At 40.1% G+C, this 25,760-nt stretch overlaps 1 protein-coding gene across 1 annotated transcript in view; it reads right to left on the bottom strand.

The window, feature by feature from the left end:
- Positions 1–25,760, bottom strand: part of LOC124171935 (protein timeless homolog) — a 577,733-nt gene that overhangs the window by 458,451 nt on the left and 93,522 nt on the right. The window lies entirely within an intron of this gene.

Here is a 25,760-nt window from a genome sequence, read left to right as displayed (position 1 = left end):
TCATGAAAAGAAGACGAGACCGAAACACTTTTCATTGCAACACGAAAGGATATTTTACACTCAATTCATACGATTCGCAAAAGCTTACACAATTTCAACCATTCAAAATAAGATCATTAGTGACGCTTTAATCATCGAAGTCGTCAATACGCGAATTGAAAGTACTTTCAGGACCATAGAGATATTGTCTAACTTAAATATTTCAGGAATTTAATATATTTTCAGAAGCTGGCGATTGGTTAAATTGCAGTCAATTAATAATATCGTGTATTTAAAAACTATTATTAGATTAATATTATTATTAAACTTATATTCAAACTTAATTAGAAAACTATTATTATTAAATAGACACAATTACATGATTGTCTAACGAAAGAATTTCGGGAATATTCCTAATTGCTGCTATATTTTAATTAATAGAAGATGTTTACGATTTAACAGCAAACTTTACATAAAGAAGCGCAAGCGTAAAATATTGGTGGGACCCATATCAGGTCTTCGAGCTAGAATGAATCCACATAAGAAAACGACCGATAATTTCAAGAAATAGTTGGTAACACAAATTCTATCTCTGCAATAATATGAAATATTATAGTGATAAATAAGGCTAACGCCATTTAAAGACATTCACAGAAATGTAAGAGAAAGCTGAACCGAAATAGGCACGGCTCAAGCTTCGGCTAACCTCGAGCGCAGTGAAGGTCACGCAATCCTTCATTTCACCCCGACGCGCACGAATTTTGCATGCTCCACCGCACAACAACGCGGAAGCCCAGTGCATACGTACGTTGGAGCACACCGCAATCTCACCCCGACCTGCGTGCATTACTATTTTGATCACAGAGCGGACTCGAGAGGAGTTCGGGGGAAAAGAGAGGGAGCAGACCGCATTCCCAAATGAACCAATCCGCGAGGGGGATGCGGAGTGGGAAAAGCTGGGTCGGACTCTCGGGTCGATTCCACTCGCCCCATCCCATTCATCCCTAAAGAGGAAGAAGTGAGATAAGTTAAGGGGTCACCGCTGCCGGCGGCGGCAGCGCGTGCGGAAAGGAGCGCAGAATGGAGGGACGCGAAATTACCTAAGGACGAAAGGGACGGTGACGGAAAGGGGGAAGGGTGGCAATGTGACGAGGGAGAGAGAGACGGAAATGCGGGCAAAATAAATGAGAAAGAAAGCAGAGGAGATGCTGCATCGTATTTTTAGCAAAAAGTTTACCAATTTACTTACACTCAAAGGCACTGAAAAAATATATCGTACACCATTTAATTTGAACGCATTTAGCCACCATTCAACTTCGATTCAATTTAAACTCTCGTAGAAAATAAATATGAAAACACTACGGAGCGTAAAGTGCGAGAATAGGCGTTTTCATAAACAAAAATAAAAGATATTAAAAAAAATATTAGAAAAAAATTCATATGAATCACAATCGTCTCAACGGGTCTCAAGGAGAAAATAGCGCAACTGCCACTTGGGGCAGCATAAAACTTAACATATAACTTAACCGTTTAATATTTTACTAATTTAGACCGGAAATTCACAGATAGGTTGAGTGGATATGGTACAGCATTCTGAATACAGATTAATTCAAGCTTAAAAACTATATTCAATGGAAATTAATTCTTTCTCAATGACAGATTCTCGCTGGCATCACAGTAAAAGTAATATTACTGGTCTTCCATGATGCACATTTAATCATTGATTCCTGGAACTGAGCGTTATGCGTCCACATCCTTAGCAAATAAATACTAATCTAAGTAGCCACACTATGCTACCACAAAAGCGACAATTTTGAAGCGATGTACTCGAACGAAAAAGATAAGGGAGTTTTTTCAACTCATAGAGGCGCGGCAAAACCACCTTAAAGGGAACCACGGTGCAGGCTGCGCCAAATGCTAGGGGTGGAATGACATGGAGGAGGGGGAGACATATGGGAGAGGTTCAGGCCGCAGAGACCAAACATTTAGAGAACACGTGTTGCCAAGCAGCAAGAATGCAAACCGCCTTGGCGGTGGAATACCACACGTGAGAAGAAAGGCTGCCCGCTCAAGTTGAATGCGTGGCAATCCTATTTGTTCCCACTAGCCAAGACCAACGAGACTTGAAAAGTCCGACGCGGGTTGCCATAATTTTGTTAAACCAGGTTCCCGGGCAGTATGCCCCTTGGTTTCTGCTAAATCAGCTCTCACAGAGTAGCGTGACATTCAAAATGCCTGGAAAAGTTATGGACATTTTTCAAGTTTCTCGTAACATGTAAAGCTTATTCACTGATTTCGTAACCTCAACAAAAAATAACAAAAAGAATGAATAATACAAAATGCAGATACTTATTCACAGTTACCACAATCCAAAATTCTGATGGATTTTCAAGAAATACTTCTCTTCTGCACCGAAATTAATTTTTACCGCGCTAACGTCTTTTGAAAAGTCAATCAATTAAGTGCAACGATGTATATTGAAAATCGAAACTGACGAGATCGTTAAGATCTGAACAATAAGAAAACACGTGTCGCCACGCAATAGCACTAATGCGCGACAAAAAGAGATTAAATGTAAATTTAAACAATTTATCTCATTTTCAAGCAAAGCAGACTTCAAAAGGAACTTCGCATAAACAGCATACCATATTACGCAAAATGATCACGCATGGATAAAATCTTCGAGTTAGAGTTGAGCATTTGACCCACTGATCTACAGGTACATAAAATATGACCAAAAATAGATGAGTAGGCAAAACATCCAAGTTTTCGGCAATGCGAATTGTGCACAATTCATATCCCGGAATTCGAAACAGTCTAAAATGGAATTCTAGGGCAGATATGCATCCATAAAATTTATAGGTCACCCAACTGGATTACACATCACGTGACTAACGTTGTGATATTGGGGGGAGGAACGGGAAAAAATTAAATTCTCAAGGTCGACCGAGTACGCACGGAAAGAGCCATAACAGAATACCCAGTTTTCCGATAGTAAACCAGGCAGCCTTCCTCACTTCACTCCACAGAACTACTCGTGGTTTGCGGAAGCTCCAGCGTTGCGGCCGTGTTGAGGACCCGAAATCGTTTTGGGAACATCGCATAAGTAAATATAGGGCAGACAACGATCCCAAATTATAACAGCGTTCCTCCTCCTACGGCCTGGCATTTCGGACGGCAAGCGCCAAACAAGTTTCTACGATTCTAATCAGAGTCATTTCAACCCAGCCTCACCGCGGTTCTGGTTATTACGCCTTCCCACTCCCTCTGCCGTCCAAAGCGCTGAGCACTTCCGAACTTGCCCTCTCCCATTAGCACCCCTCGGGAGAAGGTCATGAGCGGGCGCTTCGCCGCCTGCCTATTCCCCTGAATACGGTCGAAAATTAAATTTAACCGACGAGCGATGACAAGGACGCTCCGTCTTTCGAGTAACGGCAACTCTAAAACGAACGCTCGCCACAAACGCGTCCCGCGAAATGTCAAACTTCGGGTATTAACTGCGACTGCCACAGAATCATCCAAATTAACTATTACTGGAATTCATCGCAGACACAGATTCGAGAGAAGCAAAAAAATTAAATTAACCCTCTCGTAGTTTTCGACGTTCAGTCAACTCTTTGAATTTTTTATGCCAAATTGGTGAAGAATCTCACTGATTCAGTGATGAAGTATAGCGTATTTATAATGCGCAGTGTATTTTTTGCCACTATTTCCTGAAAATTAATGGCACAGTTACAGTAATTTTCCATCATCTTTACCTCATGTGTCTAAAGGTCAAAGACAATTTCTGGCCAAAAGGAGTCACCTCCATAAGGGTTGCTTGTAAAGTTAGATGTAAAATCCCCATACGTGTTTATTATTATTACTCTCCAAGCATGGGAATTTCTAGTTTCTGAGCATCAAATCAAGTGATGTAATCAGATAATTCCAATTACTTAATATCCCATTTAAAAGAACGAACTTTTGCCTTCTTTTCCAATTGACCTTTATCAAGGAGTATTTTTTATTATGCTCTCCAGCAATTGAGTTAATTAGGTAAATCTTAAATCCCCTAAAGGCTACATATTCTTCCATTTAAGCATATCCATGTACGTTTAGGTATGTCTACGGTTTAATCCTGTACAAGTTTTTATATTGCAGTATTTCCAAGTGTTCAAATTTTGAAATAATATGATCATAGCAAGAAACATATATCAAGCGTTTAACAAAGTATTACTTCTCCTCGCAAAAAGGCGCAGAGTCAGAAGAGTTAAAGAAGTTGGAGAATCATGAACACGGTTTGTGTCATCAAACTAATTAGCATTATTGTTTGACGATGACTTACATGCGACTTATTATCAGACTAGGCGCTCTTTTTAAATAACACCCGAAATATATGGTAACAGATGATATTGCTGGTTGAAATAAAGAGCCAACTATTGGTAAGTGAACGTATACTTCCATCAAAAGCCACACAATTAACATGAGTAGTTCTTTCTTTGTATTCTTGTCAGAACGAAATACCATTTAGATAATTAAATACCCGTAGGCATAAACTCAGAAAATTTAAATTCACCTAGTTTCTCTTATAATACTCCAGAAAAAATATTTAAAAAAAGCTCAAAGACAGTAGCTGAGTAGAATTTCCTAATGGCTGGGAGGAACTAACGTATGATGAGTAAACGATATAACGATACATAAAAATAAAACGTGGTTGAACTTTAACACAATTATTATGGAATATCCACAGCACTTATTGATTGTGGAGAAGTGTCACTACGTTTTATGCCAATATGTCGAACTTTCACTTTAACACGCCCTTACCGGTTGAATTTATGCATAAATGAGCCAACGAATTTGACAATCAAACCTCAAAGAATTACCAAGACAAGTATCAAAAATGTTTATAAAACTACGAGTTACTCCGCATATAAAATGAATAAATGCAATGGAAGTTGACAACTCATGGACGAGGCCAGGTATATTTTCATTCACGATGCGTTTTCACATGTCAAAATCCTAAACTATACCTCAATTACAACGATAGTTTATGGTATCGGACAATATTCAGTCCCTTGGGATAGAAGAAAGTTGTATAATGCCAATGATTTTTTAACTCATGATTTGCTGACGTCCGAACGCAATATTCAATGGAGTATGACAGATCTCTACACCGACAGGCGGAATGCATCATTGGGCTCAGTGGACAATGCCGAGCAAAATATAATGCAATTAAAATTTCTCCCATGAAACGTGAAAACACGATCCTACTGCAGTACCCTCCGGGCGTGACGATGAATATTTAAAGCATTTCAACAATTTTAACGGATGAATACCACGCCTATTCTCTGCAAATTATTTTCACAACCGATAAATTTAGCAAACGGGATAATACTCAATTATTTATTGCTGAATGGACTATGACGCAGGCAAAAATAAAACCCGAAGCACAAACAGTGGACTAAAACTTTTAACATTTCCGGTTATTCGTTTCAGGAACTTGAAATTTTAAAACGAGCAGTTTTTATGCATGAACGGATTAAGTGTTCAGTGGTTTTAATAGCAAAATATGGTGGCTCGCTTATCGATAGCGGAGATACTTCCTTCCACGCACTGAATGATTTCAATACATGGGATCGGAGATAGAAGACAAATATAATCACAGAAAAAGGGTTAGATATTGAATACGAACAGAGATCTAAATGAAACTAAAAATTCAAAGTAATCGAACGTGAAATCTGCACGGTTGAAAAACAAAAGATGACATATCTTTAGAAGCAATATCGCAATAATCGAACGGAATTGACGTGGCTCTAACGTTGAAACGTGATATAGCAGGGGTTTTGAATTCACCTAACCACCAAGCATAACATCTGGAGCTGCATAGTTTTAATTCCAGCAACGGATTCCAGTGATTTATCATGAGAAGACATATAACAATGGCGACTTGAATTCCAGCGAAGGCAATAAATTTAAGTTTTTTTTAGCACCTCCATTTGCCCACTGCGCCACTAAAATAACACCGAATGTACTACGCTAGCGTATTAACTCGGCCATACATTAATTTAACCGTACATTCCTATGCTATTCTTATCAACGGAGATAACATGAGATACGCCAGAGAAATGATCAATCATAGCTTATCGCAGCAAAGCTCGAGAGGAATTTACCAACATATCCGTGGATACGATGATTTACTACAGGACCACGCTACTCAATGCTCACGTTATATGGACTCGATAACTGCCCTGTGAGTAGCAAAAAGTAATAACAGCGAAAATCAAACAATCGATATCAGAATATAATAAAAATAATTTAAAAGTGTAAATTAGGATTTAATAAATAGTTGTCCTTAACATTATTAAATATAGTATCTTAACTTATCTCGGTACTCTACTTACCTCGGTATCTCAAGAGATAATTGAGTACCAGTCCCAAGGAATAAATTTAAAAATTTAGCTAATACATTGTTGACCTTTTGGAACAGCCTAATGAATATTATTAATATTGCAGATGTTGAGTGTATCAAAGGAAAACGTATAAAGCCCGTAAATACTACGAAAATTACGGAGAAAATCGAAATGACTGCTTTTAAAACTAATTAAAAGTCACGATTTAGTTGGGCATTACGTATTCCGTACATATTAAGACGTATAGTAGTTTAGTGTGTTTCGAAATAGGAGCCCGAGTGGGTTCAGCTCGCTTGCCAGTAACTGACAGAATAAGAACAAGAGGCTATTATGTGTGATATTTCTAACCCTGCCGCGCGAACGGCGGTGATATACAAGAATTGCCATGAGAAAAAATTACCCTGGACCGGGAATCGAACCACGGAAGGCAAGAGAGAGAGAAAGAGAGGAACGCATGACAAAGGTCTAAGAATAGAGAGAAAACGGCTTTCCAGGCCAATGCGCAGACTACGCTATCCAGGTTCTGTAATTCCCATGGCAATTACACCGAGGCTAATGGTACTAGGTGTACGGCCCTCGCGGTCCATCAAGGATGGCAACGCGAGGGAGAAAGGACTTCCAAGAAGTCACAACCGGTTGAGAGCCTCAAACTGCGCTAAAGCCGCGCAAAGCGGCATGTGTAATATTCCTAACCCTGCCGCGTGAACGGCGGTGAAATATACAATAATTGCCACGAGAAAAAGAAAAAGAGAGGCTATTAAACAGAAACGTAAGGTTTGGCCATCTTTCCGCTTTCCGAACACAGTGCTCTTTCCTATACGTACATGTACTTCCGAGACCAATACAGTGCTTACCTAACAATATAAAATGAGAACCGTTAATAAAGATCTTACCGTTATTTAAATATGTTTAATGCTATAATTTAGAGAACGATCACCCCAGCAAAACGACATGTGCAAAAAAGGAGATAAAGCAGAGAAAGTAAAACGGCAAGAGAGAGAGAAAGAGAGGAACGCATGACAAAGGTCTCGGAAGAGAGAGAAAACGGCGGAAAAGGAAGGAGGCGGCGAATAAAAGGGAGGAAGGAAGAAAGAATGAAAAAGATGAATGGGAATAGAGCACGCAGCGTTGTTTGGAAGGGAGAGGGAGAGAGAGAAAGAGAGAGAGAATAAGAGAGTGAGGTATACTCAAGACGAGTTCCTCAACGAGGGAAGCGGCCATTCAGTTTCACTGACAATTCGACAAAAGCTTTACCACTACTTGGCCACATCTACGTTGGCCACTGAAACTTAAAAAGGTGTTCTTTCACTTAATAATGTATTTTCCAACGGATTATTCTAACACCAAATCGCATACATGAATTACAAGTTGCATTTAACATTATTAAAAGTCGGTGAAAATTTTACAAGATACCTGTCCGAAGGAATGAAGTTAAAAATTTAGCTTACACATTGCTGACCTTTTGGATCAGCCTAGTGAATATTATTAATCTCGCAGATGTAGAGTGTATCAAAGGAAAACGTATAAAACCGGTAAAAACTACGAAAATTACAAAGAAAATGGAATATACCGCTTTTAGGACCAACTAATATTCTTTTACTTAATAATGTATTTTCCAACGGATTATTCTAACACCAAATCGCATATATTAATTACAAGTTGCATTTAACAGTATCAACTTATCTAATCAACTATATCCAATTAAAATTTTACAAGATTTCACTAGAAGGCTGAGAAAGGTCCTTATCACCTCCAAATATTTTTAAACTACCCATCCAATCCCAAAATGCAGGACATGAAACAAATTATCCTCCTATTCAGTTGAAAATTTATCCACAAAACAGGGATACATTCATTTGCCTCTCTCCCACCCTAACCCTCAACGAACCAAGCTAAACATTTACGGATGAGATACAGAAAACCATATAGCAGCTCGACACCCGATTACTTTTAACATTAAACTATATCGACGCGCATAAACACGCAGGCGAGACTCCAATCTATAATTCCATGTAAAGAATAAGAATCCTTAACCCTACCACCATCAAGGTGTGCCTTTAACAGGACTTTTTAAATTAGACACCTCCTTTTCAAACCAATGCAAGACAATTTCAAGAAATATTCAATCAGCAGCATAATCAAGAGAAGAAAGAATGGCGGAGTACTCCCATAATTTTATATACAGACATGAACTTTCCGTGACATGCTTCTTGCATACTCTGCGATAATCAACCCAGTTCAGCTACTAGCCAATTAATTCTCCCTCAGATTTTAATTTAGGCTTCAGGAGACCTAAATGTCCCGAATGCATGGGACACATACGTTTCCACTAAGCAGCTTGTGGACTTACCGTCAATGACAGCAAGGCTAACGGCAAGCAAGCATAATTTAAACGTCCACTTGTGAGATTCGTGAGAAAATTTCATGGTCATGGGAGCTAGCAGCAGCATACTCCTACAGTTCAAGTCGTAAAAGAGAAAATTCAGGATACTTAAAACATATTGTGAAACTTAAGACGCCCAGCTAATACTGATAATTCCATCTGAAAATTAGGATTTCTGTTGAAGAACACCGATCTCCAAAATGACTCTGAAAACCTTCGGTTCTTCATTTCATTGCAATTCTCAAAACCATGCCCCCTCCACTCGCTTCGATACATCTTCATTCAAAATAACCAACAGTGCTACAATGCGCACAACACCCGCTGATCTACTCCAGCACCTTTCAGCCAAGGAACAGGGAAACCCTGGAGAAAAGTTGGCAACTGTGGCAGAGAAGAGACAGAGATGGTGTTTGAGAGAGAGAGGATGGATGGACGGAGGAAGGAGGTGGTGTCGGATAAAGGCGCCTCTTACGGGAAGAGGGAGGAATCGATGAGTGTGCGTATGATCGCATGAGGTCGAGGAGGTGGAAGCACCCCGTTTGAGGCCCGTGGGTAGAGGGGAGGGAGTGCGGGGGTGAGTTAAGGCGGGAGTGGAGTGGGGTGGGGAAGGGGGGGGCAATATGGGGAGGATGAGGTAGGCAGGGTCTCTGGTCAAGAGGAAGAAGAACGGAAAGGGGACTTGGGGATCATGAGAGTGAACGTGAAAGGGATTGATGGAGACCGATCACCAGGCAAGCTGACGAGAACGGGAAGAATATGATGAGGAGGAAGGATGGAAGCATTGCAAGACGGAAATTCGGGATGGCCTCTAGACTCTCCGCTCTGAATTAAGGATTATTTCATGATTTACATGACTGATTTTCAGCTATCAATGAAGGCATTTTAAGAGGAAAGAGTAATGTAATTTTCTTAAATAATATTAGAGTCAAACACCTCTCTTATTCTCTGCACAATAAGCAATAGCAAAGCCCTTAGGAGATTCTCTTGTATTAAACTAGACAAAAAATCATTACCGTGAATAAGAAGAAACAAGCGGAAACGAAGCGTTCATTAATGCAAAAATAAGCCTTTTTTAATCTCAAGGGTTTATCCACCACGATAACCGTATCAAACAAGCTGACTGACAATCATAATTTCTTTAACCCATTTGGATAACTGATAACCAGCTTCATTCCTGTCGCAACCTTATATAAAAAACAGAACCGAAATATGGTAACTCCGTGCATCCAATTCCCATATTTCCACACATCATTTATACAATTCAATTACTCTATTACGACTGATGAAAAACGAAATAACATTCAAAGGTTCGTGTAAAGTCATCCTGAAAAGTGGCGAAACCTGGGTACATCACCCAAGTCGCGCCTTTAGGAGCTCAAACCGGCACCTATTGAAAAAATAAAAGTACTTACATGAAAATGGAAAAAATGAAATGGGTACAAGCGATCATACAAAGACTTAATTAAGAATGGAAACATCTAAATTGGAACTCTGACATTCCCAGTTTAATGGGGTGGTAAAATAAGATAACACAGCCACATCATGCGTATGAAGAGCTCTCGGATAACGATGTGGATGGCAAATGCGAAAAATAATGATGGAGAAGAGGTAAAAAGCAACCTCAAATGCGTTCAAGGAAGCAAAATGGCGAGTTCAACGCGCCAAGAAATAGAACAAATTTGTGCAAAAATCCTTTCATAAATTCGGGACCTTTTTCCGCCGTCGAATTAGATGAAAGATGATGCTTGAAGAAAAGTAGCGCACAAAATGAAAGGGTTAAAAATAATGATGGGAAGCAGGAGTTAATGTGTAGCGGTTGTGCAAACATGACCAGGAGTAGAAAACGAAGAAAAAAAGATAACCCGAATTTTTTCCGAATCACAGAACAAGAGCGAGAATCAGTATAGAGAATTATGAAGATGGAAGTAATTTATATCAAGGAGATGTGCAGAAGGTTACAATAGGCTAGTGTAAGCGTGAATAGAAAATATTCGGAAGATAAAGCGGATGACACAATGGGAACTGAATGGACAAAGGAATGAAATGAAGCACTGGAAAGGAACAGCACTAGCAAAACGCACCTGAGCATAAGCCATGATTCGGTGCGGAACAACGCACCCTTCGCAGAGTACTCTAAATCTGATCTCAAAGAGAAGCATAGGGCACCCTTTCAATGACTGCAACTCCCTCAACGCTGGAACTATTCTGAAACACTACCCAAGGCGAAATATTCAGCGCTTCGCATCTACCCATGACAAGAGAGAGATTTTCTCTGTGCTAGACCAGGAAGACGCAATAACACGCAATACCCGTCCATCTCAATGATTTGTCTGGGACCATACTACTATCTGTTTCAATCTCTTGGTATCTACTTTGATGCTTCGCGGGCATCAAAAGAAGACTTCTGCTAGCCATTTTCTAATGGCAGCTTGGCTTGCAACCCCAAAGAGCATGCCGCATCTTAGCGTGTTGTTTCACCGGTTGAGTGAGCATGAAATTTTTCCATTTCATTCACTAAAGGGTTATCGTTGACGCGTTTTGGACTTCCAATATTACTCCAATACTGAGGCTACGTAACCCAGAAGTCGAATTTATGGAAGGAATGAAGTCATGACTTTATTTCTCGAGCAACTGAAACGCTGGTCTCTCTTAACCGCGCCGGGAATTCAATGCGAAAACAAATCAAACAACATATTCCAATAGTTATTCAGCTATTCAATAGTTATATTGCAGCCGTAAGTAAACGTATACGCAAACGTTAATAAACGCCTGAAAAAAATACTCAACGAAATTACCTCACATTAGCCGGTGGCGTACATTTTCGTGTCCACCCTCAAGCATACACCCTCAAGAACGAAAATCCCTCAGAGACATTATCACCCTGATTTCGCGACGCCAAGCGTTCTGCCAATTGAACGAACAAGTCATCTCCTCTCTCTCTGTCCGAAATCCAGGCCTCTGAAGCCAACAGAACTATGGCGATGAAGAGAATTCTTCAGTAGTCCAAGTGGTAGAACACCTGGCATGAAATCGGGAGATCGGTGATCGAATTCAGTAAAAAAAATTATTTTCGAGCTAAAAACAATATTAAATATATAGCTTAGGGATTTGGGGCCAACGACCAGAGAAGGAAGTTCGAGACAGAACGAAAGTCGAGGTCGATAAGGATGGAAGTGGATGAAGAAGAAAATCTCCTCGGGTCAGCCACGGGTAAGAGAGGGCGAGACGACGGGGCTGGAAGAAGAAGAAAGAATGAAAGAGGAAGGGTAGAGAGGAAGGAGGAGGAGGGAAAACAATCCATCACCAGAGGTGAACCCCGTTGCCATGGAGGTGAGAGAGGTGTGTGCGGGCGAGCGCCCCGAGAACGGCAAGGGGGTGGGGGCAGGATGGGGCGACGGTTGGCCGGTGGGTGGGGGAGTAAAATGCTGGATGAGGTCTGGATGGGGGAGTTTTGTCGGGAGGGCGTTGGATCAGCCGGGGAGGTCGAAGGGGGCGGGCCGAGGGGAGGAGGGCAAAAGGGGATGAAGGATGTCGATGATAACTCTTGCCCTCGTTACTCTTGTGTGACACAAGGGTTGCAGGGTGGAGCCGGAACGGAGACGGTGGTAAGGAACACGGCCGAAAACGGAGCGTGCGGATGCCACGGGAGCCGCGAAAAACTATGAGGACGAGCAGTAGATATTACTTCAGAAGAATAGGTAGAGGTAACTGCGCATGATGGGGGGGCTAACTCACAGAAGATAGAACGATAGACGGATGGCCGCTACAGTCAAAAGGAAAAAGATATACTCTCACGTATTTTGATAGTTCGGGAAGCTGATTACGTTTGAGTGCCTCAAATGATGTCTACGGCACTACCTCAGAAACATGATTTATTTTAAGTAGATAGATTCAAACAAGTACAAATTACCAGTCCATGTGGATTAGGCCGGCCCTTATTTTTCAGAATTGCGAAAAGTTATGTTTTCCTAGTCTCAAAATGATCCAAATGATGTTTATATTCACGTGTTAAAATTTGGTTACTTTAAAATAACGGCAACCCGTGCCCCAAGGGCCCTAAGTACTAAGGACCCTCAATTGAGTTTTTTGGGGTCGAAAAGTGTTATTCCTATGTAAATCGTAAAAGTAAAGCCCTTCAGAGCCAATTTTCTGTTTGTTTTGATCTATCTCTAAGCGTTTAGGAGATATCGTCCGTCGTAATGTAATCCCCCCAGGGCGCCTCCCCGCACCGCGGCACCGCTGAGGTACGGCCCGCACCACTTACTACAGACTTCCCCTCAACCCCCTCCCCTCCCTCGGAAAAGACTTTGCTCCTGATGACAAGATTTACATGCTAGTGGTGCAGTATTGATTAGGTTGTTCCTCTGGTGTCATGATTAATGTTGTTAAAGCCTATAATGTCAATTTTAACCCTTCAACGCCGTCCTATGTACTAGGTACCGACCCCTTAAACCTTGATTTTTTGCCGCCATACGGCCGCGAACCATTCCAGCAGGCTTTGTTCCAAAGTGCTCTGTTATGTACAAAATATTATAAGCATGTGGTACAATTGTGTCTATGAATTATAAAGGAATGAAGGGAATGAGCAGGGCTTCCAAGGCTCCAATAGTAGATAGAAATATTCAAGGAAGACGAAACGAGATAGTCAGTTCACGGATGCAGATCACTGTAGAGAGATAGTTCTTGTGTATAGTGTGCAAGGGATAGAAGGTGCTAAGTTTTTTAGGATGTAAGGAGAAAAGTGGTGAAATAAATACTTTATCATGCACGTGACGTTCATTTTAAGAATAGACCAACAAGGAAAGGCATGTTATCAAGACTAAATCCAGGTATTGAACTGGTTGGAAAAGAAAGTGAAGAAATACTCGGCTCAAATTTGCCTACAGTGAGAGAAGTACTGTGTGTTTTCTCCATCACCTAATGGGTTCGAAATTTGTAAGACTTATTGCGAGAAAAACCGTGAGAAATGCGTCTCATCCATAGTATAAAACTAGAATCCATGTTAATATGGAAAATAAAGCGATTGAAAAGTTATAATAATTACGCAAAGAATGGATGAACGTGCAACGACATAAAGAGAGCGCGAACTACAGTAGAGATGAAGAGAAGAGAATCTTTCGTAACGAAACTTGATGATTTGCTTGACATTGCAAGGAGCGGTACCATTGAATTTTTGACGCACGAGGAGGAAAGTGCAGTTAATCTCTAGGATAAATGTGCTTGGGCTGAAGATTTAAAGTTTTACGCAAATAAAGAGGAGAACGAAATGCAGTTATTAGTGGAATAGATTTCAATATATTCAAGAAGAAAGAAAAAAGATGTGGTTCTCCTCTCCTTTTGCTGCATTAGCTCCCAACAGTGACCCGCGGTTCCTAAAAAGACTAGTTAATTACGAAAGTGTTAACCTGGACATAGCGAAAGCAGCACAAAAGAGGTTTTCAAACCACTTGCGGTACCTGATTGAGGGGTTGGTAGGGCTGTCATTCTTAGACGGATCCATTTCTAGGTGTGAAAAGAAAAACGTGATACGCCGTATGTGGTCATGTGATGGAAAATATGATACACCGAAGAAGGCATTCTATAAACACAAAGACATGACTAAGGTATCTATACCAAATTTTGTCACTACTAATTCGAGAAACATATTCAATGTATTGTAAATATGCATTGCATTCTTTGATGTGCACATGCGAGAATGGGATGAACATACAAGAACGATTTGCAAATTATTCGGGGTCCTCAAGTGGGAAATAATTGTGTAGCGAGAGGGGTGAAACTAATTCAAAATTTTTAGGCAGTCACGTTGAAGGAAGAGGCCATTCAAAATTTATCACTAAGTGTGACTTTTCATCGCAACACAACCCTTACGTGCGGTAAGGCACTTTAATTGCCAAGTATGGGATGCCAGTGAAAAATTAGAAATACAATGAAAATGTATTTTATTTTGGTTAATGTACCGAAATTCATGGAGAGAGTGAAAATAAATTGATCTCTTGGATTGGAAGTATTGTTATGGCAATTAAATTATTTCTAAGGTAAGGTCATTTATTCAGAGGCTAGATCTTGTCATCAGGATCAAAGTCTTTGCCGAGGGAGGGGAGGGGGTTGAGGGGAAGTCTCTAGTAATTGGTGCGGGACGTACCTCAGCGGTGCCGCGGTGCGGGGTGGCGCCCTAGGGGGGGCATTGCATTACGACGGACGATATCTCCTAAACGCTTAGAGATAGGTCAAAACAAACAGAAAATCGGCCCTTTAGGGCTTTACTTTCACGTTTTACATAGAAATAGAGCTTTTTCAGCCCCAAAAATCTCAATTGAGGTTCCTTAGTACTTAGGGCCCTTGGGGCACGGGTTGCCGTTATTTTAAAGTAACCAAATTTTAACACGTGAATATAAACATCAATTGGATCATTTTGAGACCAGGAAAACATAACTTTTCGCAATTCTGAAAAATAAGGGCCGGCCTAATGTGGATAACTATGAATTTCAGGCATAAAATATCAAAAATAAGGTACATTTCTCCGGTGTCATTAAAAGTATGTTACACATGAGTACTTTCGCACATTCCTTTCTCCTGAAATACGATTGAACCTACGTTCTACCATATAATCATATAACGATAGCATGTGGAGTAAATTTTGCCGAACCGACAGAAATTTATTTTCCCCTCTACCAATAGAGGATATAAATAAATATGAGGCCGTGGTGAATCACCCCAGCAAGGTCACAGACAATTTTTTTCAGTACGCTTAAAGGTAAAATTCTGGTGTCCTGAAAATACAAGCTACAGGCCTATCGATGCAGCTTACGGGGTGGTATGTCGATGTAGTAGTCTACCAATCAGTCAAGGCCGAACTCAACGAAGGAAAAGGTTAGAGGATTTAATATGTAAAACGAAGAAAAGGACGATAGAATGAAGAGGGAAATCCAGAAACGAAGACAAGAAGTTGGAACAGAAGGTGGTAAAAGGGCGCAAAGGAGAGAGAGGGCGAGAGATTCATGTACATTCTTTGTTGTCGCGGGAGACGAGTTGAGATGGATAACGCCCCTTTATTCTCCGAGATTGAGCTTCTGTTACACCTCCCTTTCCCACCTTCCCAAACCCCCTCTTCTGCGAGAACCGCCACACACTCCTCAGTGGAGCTCCGCAGGATTAAATTTATAAAAGAAAAAAGAAGGGAAACCCCCCTCCCCAAAAAAATACATAAGCCTTCACCACCCCGACACTATTCACACAAGAGGAAGCGGCTCCGTTTCTCTCTCTCTCTCTCCGTCTATTGCTCCTCTACTGTCTGTTGTGCGAGGCACTGGCGGCGGCGGAGAGAGAATCAAACGAAAAGGGCGTCAACTTCCAAAACTCCGCGAGGAAACTTTCCAGGAATGTAAACAAGGCGAAGAAGAAGTCTTCAGGTCGCAAATCCATCCACGGAGTTTGAGCGACGCGGGAAATTATAGGAGTACAGAAAAAAAATATGATGGCAACAAGGCCCCTGGGGAGATGGATACGTTCGTATTTCGGCACGCAAACAATTTTTTCCGCAAAAATACGAGCTCTGAAACTCTCCAAGGGTTCCCGCACAATGTAGTTCGTTACCCCGCAGATAGTAACAAAAGGCTGAGGAGATAATTCCGCGAGTTTAAGTCGATGCGGGGTGAATGCAATACCCTGGGGAAAAGATTGTTCGGTACCGCAGTTGCTCGACCTCGAAAGGAATTTTCAAAAATACTTCTAAGCTACTTAATTTCTTGCAGGCGGCTACGATATAATAATTTTACAACGGTCTCTTTCCAGTGAGGAGTGAGCAAACAAAATAAATTCGTGGCGCAACAAATCATTTCGTAAAGTTTGAAGGTAAACACCACAATAAAAACATCCTACTCCCTCGGGCAATAAAAAATACTACCTAACTGCGCAAGGGAATAAGTTTTAATGTTTCTGGACTTGTTATTGCCTTCAGTTCATCACGTACTTCTTAATATTTTGAAGATGACGTTAGGCAAAGTTAAGTCGGAAGAGACTGATCATTTCCGCCCGGATTTCTTACTATAGTGGTTTCTCAAAGAGAAGAAAGACAACTCGTGACAAAATAATGGCAATTGCTGAAGAGAATGGAATGCCGAACATCTGCAAGGTGAGTAAATTTTCCATTGCATAACAATGATCGATTAAAAACAGACCAGTCTAATTCTACTGCGACCCTTTATTGTAAGGTGACGCTTTTTTTTAACAGACTTGTAGCGAGCAAGATATAAAAGAAGGGTTGATGTTTTTGGTTTATTTAATTCGCATAAAGGCTGATACACCAGACGCATTTTTAAAAACGTAGACGAGTGATGGTGGATATTAGGTAAATTGACGATAGATAGGTAAAATATAAATAAAGCCACTATAGTGAATGTAGTTGAAATGTACGATAGAATGAAACGTTGTCTAGGGAGGATTAATTGAGAATCCGGAGAGGAAGAAAAAGAGGGGAAATGGAATAGGATAAAAAATACGGAAAAAGAGATCAATGAGAGCCAAGTTGGAAGCAACTGAAGATAGGTGACAGAGTGACAGGTCGTATAAGCAATTGAAATCAGAATGAATTCATGGAATGAGCTACTAGGACGAATATATACTATTTTATAGCCCCAACTTTTAGTGTATTACAGTCGATAACGCATTGAAATCCATCACTTTCCACAAAAGAAGCAGAAAAAAGTAACGACATTTTCTGTTGAAAATTTAAACCAAACCCCAAAAACTTTAATTCAAGAAATTTCATTTTTTTTCAACTATCGGCGTATGAACATTAATTATGTTTATCAACATAATTTGCGCTATATCTACCACTCTAGAACTGAAATGAAATTTTATGATATCCTCGCCCCTTGTAGCTAGAGGTTCAAAATGTGCCAAAAACCAACGTGCAACAGCGATTTGCCCTCAACGGGAAATCACTCGGAATTAAATTACAACAAGCTCTTTTTCTATATAACTCCATGACACATATCACAAATACTAAAGTTGATTTCAATTAATTCTAAATAAGTTATTTAAAATGATGGAGATTTAGGTATAGTATAAACCAAGTTTTCCGGCCCTCCATAAAATAACAAAGTGAGATATAGGTATGCTGGTAGACGCAGTTTCAAGGAGGAGATCCGAGAGGCAGTCATTCAGTCGACATATACACACTTTACTGAGATCCCTTGGATGAAATTTGAAATGGCCTGATTGATAGAGACACTAAAAGTTTCGCGATAAATTAAATAAGATATCTGAGCGACGAAAAAATGCAAATGTCAAGGAAAACAGATGACCTTTTGCATTAAGCCAGCATATTCATAACGAAGGGTATTGGATTTTCTTTAAAAGAAGCATCATATAAGAATAAGCAAAAAAAAGCAAAAGATTCCACGCGTATCCATTCCGCGACCACTATTTCCATTACTCAGCGGAATAAGATGCAAGAATATCCAATACCACGTTAGCATATTGCTATTCTACGACCTCACATAACAAGAGTTGACACACTCACGAAGGGACCCCCATCAACGAGTACAAAGGGAAGAGATACTTTACGCTGCAAGGGTTTCGGAGCCCCTTTTCACGTTGGTCGTCACTTAAGGACAAAAATTACACACCCGCTGTAGAGAAAATTAAAGCCGACCTCCTTTAATTCCATTAAAATACACATTAAGAGAGATTGAAGACCTCTCGGATCATAGAGCGCAAATAAAAATAACTACGAGCATAATTTAAGCGTAAACTCGCTGAAAAAATATATAGGTCACACAACAGCATCCAATACTGTGACCCAACATGAACGGATGCCATTTGTGAAATAAAAATCATAGGACGATACGACGAATGGCCCACCGTAATGAGACAAAGTTACCTTTATAAATGTAAGGAGGCATATTTATATCATAAAATAACAGCTATACCATAACACGTAATAATCAAGTTCTATGAAAAAAATCACGACGTGTAACACTGAAAAGTAATACGTATTTGAGATAATTCTCTTGTCCTCGCATCAGGTCGGTATTGCACTAGGGACGAGAATGTTGCCGGCGGTGCCGTTGGCATGGCATTTTACCGCGAGGGGCCCAAGCCCAGAATTTGAAGAAGGTTTTTACTGCAACTGGAAACATTTAGTCATTGAGAGCACCTCGCTACACCCCCAAAGTAAATATACAGTTATTTGTAAGAGGCGAACGATAGCATAGGTAATTTACAACATAGGGAAGGGTAAGTAATAAAAGTTAGAGAGAGACCCAGCGCCGTAACCTTAACGAAAGGCACCGACGAGAAGTACCTTCTAACAGACGGAATGCTGTAAAGGTGGTGAAATGTGGAGTGGTAATTCCTGACTGAGTGCTGTGCGGAAGCCACTTCCACAGAATCAGTCAGTCTCTGAAAAATCCCCACCAATACCGGGAATTGAACCCGGGTCCATGGGGTGGAAAGCGCAACTAGCTCAATCTCCTCATCCTGGAAGTATCACCGACACACGTTACGAGGGACGCTGAGATGTCGTTCCAAGCCGCCACTCTAAAACACCAACCTATCGACGCCCCGCCAACCATTCATCAATTCTGTAACAAATAGTTCGTTTTGCATCCGTCTATCCAAACGCAAAGGCACAAATGACCAACGCAATAGCTCACCTCCATAGAACAACAATCCCACCACCGCTTTTATTGTTGCAGCGATGAGGAAAAAAGGGATAGATGCGAGAGAGAGGATTCCACAACTCATTCACGTCTCTCACCCCAACCTCCTGCCATCGGCCTGCACGTATTGGCTGCAGCAAAGTCCAAAGCGGAAAGGCCGCGCACCGCCCCCGTGCGAGTGCCTTTTGTGAAAGCCACAAGGGTGCCTGACCTCGCGCCGAACGCTCCTCTCACCCTCCGCGTCCACTCTGACCACTCGACCGTCGAAAACAATGGCGAGAGGCTCATTACGAGAGCGCAGATTGAAATTTTACACAAACGGAGACCACCTGCATTTTTAATGACCAAACCTTTTGTTTGCCTCCACAATAATAGTCTCGCCCTCCGAAATAATTATGAAAACACAACATACTCGCCACTACCACCCACGTGCACGAGTCACGATTGCATATCCCTTTTCGTAAGGGTTAAGCACACATGTTACCAAAGACGTGGGGAGGAGCCGAACTGTTGCGGGACAGGTCAGTGCACGAAAGTGTCGCAGGTGTTAAAATAAAATGCCCCAACCTGCATTAAAACTATGAGTGGTCATAATATTCTTGGCTGTAGTTACTTCATCCAAGGTTAGAAAAATAACGAGTCTTTAGAAATATTACCATGTATTATCATGACATAGAGCTCTTGTTGACTCAGTCCCAATTACGACTCTCTCGTGGGTTAAAAATGATCTTCAATTTGCAAATTGTAACTGCAACATAAGGGAAGCTGCAAAAACTGCCAGTGTCCATGACTGAAAGCCGAGATTTCTAGTGAGAAAGGCATGCGGATCGAGTGCTACCCAAATTAGAAAGTTCGTGATAAGGTAGATGCATTTGTGGAAGACAATCGTTCAGTACGGGACGCACGTTATGAAAAGTAGCACATATTAATGCAATACCTTCACGCCTCGTCGGAATTTGGCAGTTTGCAGAGAGTTGCTCCAGAGATGGATTAAGGCACCACTTTTCATTATTTGAATTCCTGGTAAATAAAAATGAAAGAAAAAGCAATAATACCCAAATTCACATGCATGGACATATTCGGCGTACACAGCACAATTTAACGATGCATAATATGTACATCCAAAGATAACTTATAACATAAACGGCAAACATCGAGAAAAATATCACACCACCACTGCAAATTGTGAGTAGGATCCAATTATGTCCATAATTCATATGCAAACTTCTGCGTGATACTTAATATAGCTTTGCGGTGTTCGTGATTCATCAATTTATTTCGTAGATATGATAATGATGCAACAAAAAACCATTGCATGAATAAGAAAAAATAATATATAAATCGAATAATTTAAAATACCCAACAATTAACGAGATATAGTTATAATTATTCATTTTATATCAAAATACCTCAATTAAAAGTTACTAAGCAGACAGAAAGTACGTAGTAACGACATGCCTCAAACAACGGATATTTTCCTCTCCGTAACGGAATACGAAAGAAGTCAGCCCACCGTAAACACCGGAAATAAAAGAAGGCGCGATTGAAAACAAAACAAGGTGCATCGGAAACACCGCTGCGAAAAAAACTGATGATTGGAACACAAACGCGTAAACGAAAATACGAGATAGAAGGCTACCAGGACGAACTGTGTCGCCGTTGAATCACTAAAAAAATGGAGCAGTCGAACGGAGGCGATGGAGACGGATGTGAGAGCCCGGCAGATGGAACGATGGAGTCTCGCGATCCGTGTTTGTGAAAGGAAAGGCGAGGGGACGCGGAGAGGCTGGAGGCTAAGGGGGAGACTTGAGTGATGCTGTGTTGGGCGAACACGGATAGGAAAGGATGGGACGGGCGGAGATCGCGGCCGGGAAACGAGTAGGGCCGAGCCCTAGGGCGCGAATGTCTGGCGGACCGGCCGCTCTTATCGTCGCCCTTGGGAAGGGATTATGGACAGCAGGGGAAAAACATAGGAGGACCGAAGAGGTAGGGCTCAGGTCGAGACGAAAGGGTGGGCATTCCGTCCTTCCCATGGACGTTCTCATAGAAGTCACTACGGCCGTCCGAAAAAATCAATTTAGAACACAGCCGCGGGTCGTCCAAAGTATCACAAAGGACTAGCCTCGACAACGAAGGCTAATATTATCAGATTATCGGTGAACTGCAGTCCACAAAAATAATCGACTTAAGCACTCATTAGATGTTGCCATAACGTACTAATACAGGTCACCTCCGGTCTCACAGCGCATCTAGAATACCCGACAATAGGGCTAAAATCTTTCTCCAGAAATATTTCATCCACACACTCAGAAAATTTGATTGCCAATTCAAACAGATTTTTTCCGGCCGAGAAAGTAAACCCTTCTGAACTGACGGTCATCATATCTCATAACAAGAGTGAGACATAGAAAATTGGTTATTTTAAGCACGCAAGACTTCAATGAGGTTTTGGAAAAAATTTGCTGGTGATTTCTCCAAAATATCTTTAATGTAACGTCAAAAAGAGAACAATATTACTTTCATTTTAGTCACGGAATCATGCGTAGTAAGGTTTTTAAGGATTTGGTTGAATAGGAGCTCTGCAAATAAAAAAATGTTAAGTTTTGATGGTGATAACGATACTCAGCTAAAACCGAATAATGATTTGATGCAACCCCTATCCTAACCGAGATTTGTGTTCATTTAAACATAGAAATATAAAATAAATAGAAATGGACGTGACGTATCTATAAACCACCTTCGCTCACTCATTTCATTTCCTCGGATGACGTGAAATGGAGGTCGATCAATTGGTGCAATTACCTTAAATTGAGGAGAGAGAGAAATGAATTTTGTGAGCATAATCCGAGAGAGAAAAACATGAATCCCTTCGACGGAGAAAGGACCAGTGTTTAAAAAGCAGCATCTAAACTACTGTCTACGTAATTTTCTTTGCGCCTCAGATTAACGCGAAAAAGAATTAGTATCATAAAATGTGATGTTATACACTTTTGTCAAGTACCAAATCGATAAGAGCCGGTAGCTCATATTAACGCAAAACGACGGCTAATATCAATTAAAAATTAATATTCCCCACGTGAAAGCTGACACAGCAGAAGTTCAATACTGAAAAAGTGGCTGATTGACTGTAGCAACAACATAAATCTCACGTCGTTTACGAAAATAATGCAATTGAGTGAATATATTTTCAAGTTAACATTAAATCTGATATTCTTGCTCATTATATGATTAAATACCTATATATAGACGTTAAAAACAAAGAGAAGCTTCGAAGGACATGAAAATAAACAAAAACTTCAGGCATATCGAGGAAATCAAAAGGAAGACGGTAAAATAAACAAACCATAATCGCAACGCTAAAAATGAGAAAAATGGGGTGGTTAAAAATATCACCATTACCCTCAATTTAACGACTCTAATAATGATACAAGAAATATGACTGCGGAGTAATCAAATACTAAAAAAACATAGGAAAAATATTTCAGACATCTACAAATTGAAGAGAAAACGCGCAGAGACTGACGGAGACCAAGAAGACTGCAGAAATCCTTCGTGGAAGTGGGTTCCTCGGGGCGCGGCCAAGCTATTAAATCCAAGAGATAGCTGGTGAAGAAGTAAATTCCTTTGCGAGCACATTATAAGCAAACTAATTTCCCTAAATAAATATTTACTCGGAAACAGGTATTAAAATCTAATACTTCATCGCTATTCGGTATTTTTGAAAGAATAACAGGTAGAAATGATTCCAAAGTCAATGACTCTATTAATCCCAAGATTATGAAGAGGGAAATAAAAATAATATAAGGTGTAATAATATAATTCAATATCAGATCACTCAGAGTACTTAAAAGGGTGGTTAATAAAACAGTTTTCGAGTTGAAATTTCGCAATGCGACGGCAATAATCAAGATTACACATCCTCGTTTCATCAAAGCAAATAATAAATTGCCATCGCATCAAACAGGATATTCTGAACCGAGTGAGGATGCTGTTAATTAAAAGAGATAAATTAAATGCGATAATTAAATCGAGATAGCAACCCTTACAACCAAAGCCCGTGTATCGACCATAATTGGCACAAATCTGTTGCCATCATTCACATGACCACTGATTATGAATTCACCGGCTGCCAAAAGAGCCTTATACATTTACTTATCTCCTATCAAAAGAGCGATTCCGGAGTTATCCTCATTGCATGCTGAGGCCACAAATTCAAAACTTCAAAGGAAAAGGTAATTTACACGGCAAAAATAAAATTTGGAGGGCACGCTGCTCTGAACGTAAATTAATGGCAATCATCGGCTAAAAAACAGTAATTCTTATTGATTCAAAAACGTGTTAAGGGGAAAAGCAATTTCACCCACTTCTAAAAATAGTTTTTCCATTTCATTTGGGTGAAAAAACAAAATACTCAAGCATAATCAACGACAGAGAATTCATAGAAACAGAGAAAAAGCAATTTGATGGCACGCAACTTTCCATGGGTTTCTTGAAAATAAAACAAAAAATATGTTTCTGTTTATCAGATTCAACTTTGCCTCAGGTAGGCCAATGATGCAACGACAACGCTTAGGATACATAGCCATGCAATTTTTTATAAGCATATTTTTCTTTTAAATACCCTACTCTAAAAAATAAAAGCAAATTATAGCAACCAATAAAAATTTAAGGTTTCGTGCCCAAGCGTTAAGAATATACCCAATATAGGTAACCAAAAACAAGGGAAGAAACGAAGCACTAGCTGAACAGCACACTTCACAGCTTAACCAGATAAATATGGCCCTGCAAGATTCAATTGAAAGGTTGACCCTTCCCTTCGAGAAAATATTTGACCAATTTTTCAAGTTGGGTTCATCGATGACGCAAACGAATCTTCCTCAAAGCGCAAAGAAATATGGGACCTTAATGAGGGATAGCACAAAAAATGTAACTGGATATGTCATTAATTCCTTCGCGACAAAAGAGAACTTTTAAGGGCCTAACACTCACATGAAACAATAATTGGTCACATCTAATATAGCGAGAATGGGAATGACAGATAAAATAAAATATAGATTATAAAGTAATTGACGTGGGAAGTCCACGTTGGTAGGGGGAGTCGGACGGGGTAACCTGAAAAATGCATCCGAAGAAGACCTTAACCGGTAGAATTCTTTAAAAACATCTCTAAATTTAAAAATAGTCCATCATAAGGATACGCGTTGCATTATCCTGATGATAGGTAAAGGAATTCCTTTTCAAACTGTATAGCATTCAAATTCGATCGCAATACTTTTAAGTCCCAGGCCAATAATTTTGTATTGATGAAAGTAATGGATTCTCCCATAGTTTAATGGACTGTGCTCAGTTGAAATTAAATTAAGAAACAAATATCCTCTCCTGTGATACTTGACACTTTTCAGCCTTCTTTCAAGAGGTTGCAATGGTATATCACTTAATTACAGGGATATTTAGCCGTAGTCGGGAGAAAATCAGAGAACGTAAATCGTATCTCAGTGGAAACGGGATATGCGAGAGCTATGAATACTTGCTAAAAAGATACTTCATCGTAAAATTAAGGGTTCCCACTCCAACTACATTATAAAATTATGGCAGGGAAATTAAGAAGTGTCTGAATTTTTGCAAGGGTTAATGTCATCCAACCACAGGCCTAAGGTCAATGTGCTGTCATGGCTCACGGACCAATACATAATTGCGCTTGCGAATGCACGTGTGCAGATACATGCGTGGACGGTATCTGCACGTGACTCGGCCTTGAAACATAATCGAAATGTGGATTTTTCTTTTAATCTGCCAATCGTGGTTCTACAATCAAGTTTGAGAGATTTCTAAGGTTTCATGGCGAAATTCACGGCTTTCTCCAGGTTTTTTCACGGTGGACGAAATTCATGGCTTATTCACGGTTTCTAAGGTTTTTACGGTTGAGTGGGAACCTTGAAATTTTCCTAGCGTATTTCTATTCACCTGCCACGGAAAAAATGAAAATAATTTTTGAAAGCCTAAGCCTCAGTTTGGGGTGAGCCACATCCATAGATACATGCGTCTATCAATGTCACTATGGTGACCTACCTTCACCGTTAAAAAACACTCTCCTGCATAAGACACTGCATAGTTATGTTCTAATAAAATAAGGAACTATATAAAAATTACCATAAACTACATAAACTTCGTCACATGTTTATATCTCCCTGATACATCCTCTCTAAGATGACACTCACCTGAAACGAACAAAACAAACAAATTAATAACTAAATCAAATATTATATGTAATAAAGATATGACAGAAAATAGAATTAATTAATAGAATGAATGTTAAACATTTATACAAAAAAGATATATTGACGA

Source organism: Ischnura elegans, chromosome 1, assembly GCF_921293095.1.
Source record: "Ischnura elegans chromosome 1, ioIscEleg1.1, whole genome shotgun sequence".
In the NCBI taxonomy this organism is placed as follows: domain Eukaryota; kingdom Metazoa; phylum Arthropoda; class Insecta; order Odonata; family Coenagrionidae; genus Ischnura; species Ischnura elegans.
The sequence above is the reverse complement of the archived record's forward strand: the minus strand, read 5'-3'. Positions and strand labels throughout refer to the sequence as shown.